General features: G+C 34.6%; 1 non-coding gene across 1 annotated transcript; it reads left to right on the forward strand.

Annotated features, from left to right (window-relative positions):
• The first annotated feature begins 8,182 nt into the window (after positions 1-8,182).
• TRNAL-CAG (transfer RNA leucine (anticodon CAG)) lies at positions 8,183-8,263 on the forward strand. Its single transcript has one exon. It is a non-coding gene; the product is annotated as a tRNA-Leu (tRNA).
• The last annotated feature ends 326 nt before the right edge of the window (positions 8,264-8,589 follow it).

Here is an 8,589-nt window from a genome sequence, read left to right on the forward strand (position 1 = left end):
TATGATTGTGTTATCCCAGCTAGAGAATTAGATTCATTTATTCATGCATCTTCATCTACTCACTGTTGTTACTATTTTTCTTTTTCTTTTCCTATATTAGTTGTTCCTTCTAGCCAACAGTATAGAAGCTAGATCCCTGCATAATCTCCAATAGAGGATCAAAATATATCTCCAATTCATACTTTCTTCTAAAGATAGAGTGAGAAAGAATGCTCTAATTTCTCATCATTAGGGGCCTCATTTCACATATCCCACATGTCAGCACTCTTTGCATTATTTTCTTCACCCATTCAACTCACTTACGGTGCAATCGGACTTCCAGCATTATATGGTGTTTGAAGAACACATTCTTATAACTCTCTATAGTAGGATATCCCACATATGTTAGGCTCAATTTCATATATATTTGGCATTCTCAAACTTTATAAAGCAAACAATATTTGATTGCAATCTCAGAAATAGTTTAGCTAGAGTGCTGGCATTGACAAATTCTGTGTGGTTATGAAAATCATGCACCCAAAACTACTTTCTATGCACGACCACGTTACTAGATGAAGCTAACACTAGAAAAAATAAAAATAAATAAAAAATGTCAATTTAGGGTATTCCAATTTCAACTTTTCGTTAGAATTTTTAGTTAAAATTTCTAAAATACCCCTCTTTTTTTAGGAGAAAAAAAATTGCTAAGATTTAGGTGCTGGTTAGAATTTAACGGGATTTGCAAAACTACCCATGCCTGAATCTTTGAAAAATTTTATAAATTTTTTTTTAAAAAAAAAAAAAAAGAAAAAAACACACACAAGGGTACTTTGGAAATTTTGATATGATTTAATGGAAAATTCTAACAGATGATTGAAATTGCAAAAAATTGAAAAATTGATACCATAAATTGACACTTTTTAAAGTTTGTGTACCTTTTTTGTAAAAGTGATAAAAGATCAATAATTATAAGTGAAGTTTTCTAAAAAAAAAAAAAATAGCTCTTTCATCTCTTGGCATTTATTATAAAGACCAGAAATTATATTTTAATCACAATTTTTTTTTTTTTGAATAAAAATTCAATCACCTAGGGGCACAAAACTCCCTAGAAATAATACCACAAATACAATTTAAAGTTTCTTCAACCCAAACCTTATCTATGACACACAAAATAGCCTATTTGGCTATGGTATGAGCGGCTGTATTCGCATTCCTCTTGACATGGTCAATGCTCCAAGATCTCAACGGGCTCAAGCCAGCTTTGATTCCTTCCACGATATGTCCAAACTTACTCTAATTGTTACATGCTGCTTTAACTGCATTGACAATCTATAGGGCGTCCCCCTCCAATATAATATCAACAAAACTCATTTCCCTACACGACTCCACAGTATAAAAAGCTGTCAAAGCTTCAGCAACATCAGGTTCAACCATAACGTTCTTTATGGTATTGCGTACAGCTAAAACGACACCCTCATGATCATGAACAACAATTCCAAGTCCAATCCGCCGATTCTTTTTATCCACAGCTGCATCACAATTAACTTTATACATACCTATGTGGGGTCTGCCATTAAAGGGAAGACTTTGTATGGATGGAGCTATTGGCAGCTAAATCATTTATAATCGTCCTCCGAAATTCATCAAGAGATAAACTTGCTTCTCGGAATACTTGTTGAGGGTGAATGAACACATCATCATGCACCACCCCATTTCTACGAAACCATATTTTCCGAGCCACAACCACCGCAAGCTCTAAATCCATCAAATCACAACATTCCATAAGGTACTCAAAAATGTGGAGAAAGTTATGACCCCCATTCGTACCTTTTTTAAGCTTTTTGGGTTCGTATCCCTAGGGGTGTAAATCCGGAGCGGGTTCCCGGGTATTGGGTAAAACCCGGGAACCGGCTCCGGGTCCCCGGGTTTTTTACTTAAAACACCCGGGCCCGGACCCGGGTACCCCGGGTAACCGGGTAAACCCGTTATCCGGCCCGGGTGGTATATTAAAAAAAAAAATTAATTTTTTGCAGCTCAAATATCACTCTTGATTCTTGAAGCTCAAATTCTCAATGATTTCACCCAAACAAAGAAACTACGGGCGTCTAGTTGATTCCAATGAGCTTTGTGAAGGCCATTTTAAACCCAACAAGAAGAACTAAGAAGTGCTTGCTACTGAAGAAGAACTAAGAAGAAGAAGAAGAAGAAGAAGGCTGGACCGGCTGGTTACCTGGTAGGCGGCGAGTCGGCGAGGAGTTGGCGAGGAGTGGCAAGCGGCTGAACAAGTGAAGGAGTGGCGAGCGGCTCAACGTGATGCGGTGAATCTGAATCAGTGATGCAGTGTGATGGAGAATGAAATGGAGAAAGAGATGAGATGATTCAGATTTGTCTGAAGGTGAACTTGAGCGCCAACGGCGGCAGTGAGCAAAATTGAAGGGTTTTGTTTTGTTTTGATACTTGAATTTGATGATAGGGCTAGGGCAACAGGGCAGGGGGGTAAAAGGGCATTCACTGCGTGTAGTTTTAGGATAAAAGGGCAGGGGCGTAATTTTTTTTTTTTTAATTAATTAACCTACCCGGAGCCGGGTACCTGGGTATAACCAGGATTTTTTGAAATAAATACCAGGATCCGGGTACCCGGGTACCAACCGGATTTCCCGGTTTCCCAGTTTCCCGGAGCCGGTTAATGCCCGGATCCGGTTTCCCGGCCGGTTATATCTGGTCCGGATTTACACCCCTACGTATCCCCATACATCTTGGGTCAAAGGGCAACTCCTAAGAGCATGCTATACAATTTCCTCCTCTCTTGTGCAAATTGGACGTATGGCATCAAGAACAACACCACATCATAGTAGATTCATTTTGGTGGAAAGAATATCGTTACAAGCCCTTCGCATGAACATTTTACTTGCATTGGGAATTTTAAGATTCCAAAGAGACTTCCAAATTATATTCCCATCACCTTGTCGGGCGCTTCCACTACGTCGAATAGTTTGTATATCCTTCTCCTGTTTTAGGGTAGGAAAAATATTTTGTTGTCCTGCTGTACATATTGTAAATGCCTTATCATGTTATTTCTAAGAATTTAGTTGAACTTTAATTGTAATTTGTACTTTATTGGCGAGTTTAAAATTTTGAACACATGATCATTTCATTATGGAACCTAAATTAATCTTGACATTTACCTTTGGCACTTGAGAATTCACATGCATGTCTTACTTTGAATCTGCACAAGCACATTAACACAATTTGTGAGGTATGACATGCGAAATCGATTGTCTTAAAAAATAAAAATAAAAAAATAATAATAATAATTGAATTTTTCACTGAATAACTGAACCTCTTGCCTCATTAAGTATTAAGTGTTCACGTCAAAAGGTGAGAAATTTAGATTGATTGGTAATATGATTAAATTTAGCTTCGTAGCCTTTTTAACTCGAGAGTAAATCTTTGGAGTGTTTTACACCTAGTGCCATAAAATCATCTGGTTTGGGAGTCATTGGCCTAACACTCGATACATGGGTTATTTAGAAAGCTTAAGGGAGCTAAGCATTGCACAGCCTGAGAAAAAAAAAAAAAAAAAAAAAAAAAAAAAAAAGAATAATATCGTCATGCCTTGATTATTTCATCTAATAGGGATCCCAATAAATTTTGAGATAACATGATTTTGCATAATGTTTTTGGGTAGCATTTCTGGCAAACCATCATGAGACTTCACTCATCCACTAGAGAGTCATAAGGGTTTAAAAGGCTTATTGTATACGCTAAATGCAATCGTGTTTCCCACAAAAAAATGAAGTAGAGTAGTTATTTCATTTTGTTCTATTTTATTTTCAGTTTTGTATTGCTAATAGACTAGCAATATATAAGTTTGGGGATGTGATGAGCATTAAATATTGCATATTCAAGCGCCTTAACTCTCATATGTTAGGCCCTTAGTATAATTATGATATGATCTTTTGCATTGTTTTTTATATTAATACAAGTACTTCTTTGATTTTTAAGTTTTAAAAACAGTAAAATCAAAATCTAGCATTCTGCAGGGAAAAGAGCTAGAGCACAACTTACCTAGGCTCAAGCGCAATTTACAAAGAGCTCGAGCGCATTACCCAAAACGCCCTACGCTTGAGCGCAGTTCTAAATGGGATCGAATGTAATCGCACGGCAAACACTGATAGCAAGGCAAAATCAGAAAATGAAAGAGTTTTCCTTCTCCTATTTGGACTAAAAGTCCCAAAAGACCACGAATTGGACTAAGGTTGCTCTTATACTCTATAAATATACCTAAAACTCATGCTTTAAGGGTAAGTCACATTACATAGAAGAAATCAATAGGATTAGTGGCTAGGTTTTAGGAGAAAAGTGCTTCAAAGTCCAACAGCTTCTTGGGATGAAATTCTCATCAACAAATGTGATTTCCAGCATCTCCATAAGCGGCTAATTCATCTGTAGAGTATTAATGTAGCCATTCCTAAGTAATTATGGTGTGATTGTACTTTTCTTTGGGAATTCTATGAACATGAGTGATGGTTGTTTAATTTTGAGATTTGCTTTAATGTTTATATTCAATTTTAATAAACCTTTTATCTTGCCTTAGAAAGTTGTTTATTTCTATTGAACGCAACCTTTATTTTTTTTTTTTGTGATTATATGATAGATAGATGGTTTTACAACGGTTTTAATAGACACAAAATCAAGAGGATTTAATAGGTCATGCCTAGGAAGGATGCATTGCTCTACACCCTAGTTAGTGTAATTTAGGTATAACAATACATGCTTTTGCCAAAAAAAGAGTTATGTGTATCCCTTAATTACGTGTAAACTAATTATAAGATTTGATAACTTATACCTAGGAAAGAAGGATTGTACCACATCTTAGTGGTTAGGTGAACGATCCATACCAACCAAAGAGAGGATATTCTTATCTCTTGATAAAAGAAATTTTTTAACAACATCGTTGGGTGCTTAACAAACATACATGAGTCATGTCATTCATGTAAATAAAATTCTCGTGTTAAATACAATTTACCGTTATAATGAAGCTAGTGGTGAAATCAATTCCCTATATCTTCTCCATACTATCTTACTTTTACTTTTATGTTTTTATTTAATTTCAATTATTAAAAAACAAACAAACAAACTTATTTTCTGAATTATATTAGAGATAATCTTAATAACTTAACAACCAAACCAGCAGCCGTTGAGGTTCGACACCCTCGCATAGACCCTATCTTACAAAGATTCGTTCTATTGCGAGTGGTTTATTTATTATTGATACCCTCAAGACCACATCGCTTATCATGTTGACGAATGTAAAAGATATGATGTATGGTTTGAGTTGAATGGTAATGTTAATGTTAATGATTTCATGAACATGAAAGTATAGCAAAGTATGTTATATCACACATCATGAGCATGTACATGGGAAAAGGGGGGATGTATGATGAGAGAAGTCATGAAATGAAAAGGGTAATGGTTAAAGGTCTAATGTTAAATATAATTTACCGTTATTATGAGGTTAGTGGTGAAATCAATTCCCTATATCTTCTACATACTATCTTATTTTTACTTTTTATGTTTTTATTTAATTTCAATTATAAAACAAAAACAGAAGCAAAAACAAAAAAAAAAAAAACAAAACAAAAACAAACAAACTTATTTTATGAATTAGATTAGAGTTAATCTTAGTAACTTAACAACCAAACCAACAGTCATTGAGGTTCAACACCCTCGCATAGACCCTATCCTACAAAGATTCGTTTTATTGCAAGTGATTTATTTATTATTGATACACTCACGACCACATCACTTATCATGTTGACTAGTGTAAAAGATATAATGTCTGGTTTGAGTTGGATGGTAATGTTAATGATTTCATGAGCATGAAAGTATAGGAAAGTATGTTATAGCACACATCATGAGTATGTACATGGGAAAAGGAAGGATGTATGATGAAATAAGTCATGAAATGAAAAGGGTAATGGTTAATGGTCAGATGAAAGAGGAGAAAGCTTTTGTTGGGGGTGAGCCCCATCTTCTCAACAAAATAATTGAGTGACAAAGGAGAAACTCCCTCGATGGGGGTGAGCCCCATCCGTCAGGAAGGTAATGATAAGATGAATGTTAAGATGCAATGTTTAATGAATGATGAAAGATGAGACAGTCCTTGTTAGAGGTGAGCCACATCTTCTCAACAAAAGGGTTGATTGACAAAGGAGAAAGTCCTCGGTGGGGGTGAGTCTCACCCGTCATTGCATTAAATGGTAATGAAAAAACTTGAAAAGATGACATTCATGACACATGTTTTATGATTGGTTTATGAGGGTTTTTATGCTAGATGTGCCAGTATGCATATGTATTTGAATGGAACACAACATACTTATACAGTCGCAGCTAGAATGCATATGATGATTTATAGTTTCAAGCTTAGATGTGCACTTATGTTTGTTCTTTGCCATAAGTTGTGACAGCATATATACATGCATGGCTGAGAGATATGATAAATATGTATAAAGTTACATTACGATTTAAATGACTTAGTATGCATATGATTTAGGTGGAAAATTGAATGTGCTTATACTCTCCTAGCTAAATGGTAAGTTTTATTGATTTTCATAACTATGGTGTTTAATTAATCAACTACATAATGTTTTTAAAATAAATGACAAACCATTAGTAAATGATATTGTAAATACATGGTAGAAAGTGAAGTCAGATCCTTACGAAAAGTCAATGGGTTTTTCTCACTGGGAATTGTTTGACTCACTTATTTCTTCTGCCTATGTTATCGCGGGGTTCCACGATTGCATAGATATGTTGTTGCAGATGCTGAGAGTTCGGATGTGGATCCAATATCCAATAGCCGATAGTCCGGATGAGGATCCTATAGCCGAAAAATAAGTCTTAGATTTTCTTTTCTTTTTTTTTTTTTTTTTTATTTTAAAAAAAAAAAAAAAAAAAAAAAAAAAAAAAAAAAAAAAAGGGAAAGAAGAAGAAAAGAAAGAAAGAAAGAGAAAGTCCTTTTCTATGGAGGGTAATTTTGATTTTTTTTTTTTTTTTTTTTTTTAATGGTCAAAATAAAGAGTATTTTTCAGAAAATTTTGGTCAAATTTAATTTTTTATCGTACCTAAGTGTCACCCCATCAGTTCATGAGAATAAATCAAGAATAGATGTTAGTTCAAGGGCGCCATACTAAATTCATCCCTTAAAGAAAAGAAAGTATTGGGATTTTCCTCAAAAGAAATTTGAAGGTGCTTTCCTCATATTTATGAAAGTCACAAAATGTGTTGAAATAAAACCGATTTAGACTAATTTTCAGAAAACAACGCGTGTGGTCTTCTCCGTTAGGATTTTCATATATCGAACACCACATTGCAAACTTTTGAACTTTGAGAGAACAGTATTGTTAAATCCTTGGTTGTTCGGGGGATAAGCGAAGTTTACCTTTTCTTTTTTCTTTTTTTCTCTGTTTCTCATATGAAGGCTAGGCCACACAGCAGGATTGCATTTTCCCTACTTAGAAAGAGATTGCTAATTCATAAAGGTAAGCTGGATACGCAACAATCGTATGGTTTTTAGATACTCTCCACTTAGTGATTTTTTGTTGTTCGATCCTTGATTGATTCCTGTGTTGCTCTTTCTCATTTGCCCTTCATCAAAAGAAAAAGATAAGATTATACGATTGTCTCTGGAAAAAAAATTATTATACTCGGGAATGAAATTTCTTCTAAAAACTGAGTTGGAAGAAATTCTTTTAACCCCGTCTAATAAATTGAAATGTGTCCCTCTAACACATGAGATCCACATTTTTTTTTTAATAGAATTTCCCGTTAACTCTTTTATTCTTCTTCTATTACATGTCTATATGAAATGAGTAATGCTTGTTGTACACAAAGTGTATACACTTTGTATACAAAAAGTGTGTCAAGTAAATTTTTTTAAAAATAAATAAATACAAAGGAGTTGTGTACAAAATGTGTACACTTTGTGTACAACAAGCATTACTCATTAAAAACACACAAAAGGTCTCTCTTTTAACTGTTCATCTCCCTTCTCTCTTTCATGTATGTTCTGAAAATTGGCTGCTGTTAGAGCCGTTAAAGTGAACATGTATCAGAGTGATGGCCGATCGAGTTGGTGTAATATGTACAAAGAGTAAGTAAAGTAGAATAGATATAACCTTTTCTGTCCTTTATCAACACAGTCAAGATGGCCGAGTTGGTCTAAGGCGCCAGTTTCAGGTACTGGTCCGAAAGGGCATGGGTTCGAATCCCATTCTTGACAAGATCTTTTCCTCTTTTCTGTCCCTTTTCATTTTGACGTGGAAAATGGAGATTCATATCCGCCGTTGTTTTTACTCGTTTTAAAAATTTTGTTAAGCACATTAACCAACACTTCAAAAAAAAAAAAAAAAAACCCAAACAATTTTTACCAAATTTCTACGAGGAAAGGGATTTTTCTACGTCATATTATCCTACATCAATTCTACACGCATGAGTCTCATACCCAATGTGTCTTATGCTCCGTTTGTTTCGACGTAAAATGGTTTCCGTCGTAAAATATTTTCGACGAAATCAATTTCAAAAGAAATTATTTTCTCGAAAATATTT

This window comes from Alnus glutinosa, chromosome 4 (genome assembly GCF_958979055.1).
Source record: "Alnus glutinosa chromosome 4, dhAlnGlut1.1, whole genome shotgun sequence".
In the NCBI taxonomy this organism is placed as follows: Eukaryota; Viridiplantae; Streptophyta; class Magnoliopsida; order Fagales; family Betulaceae; genus Alnus; species Alnus glutinosa.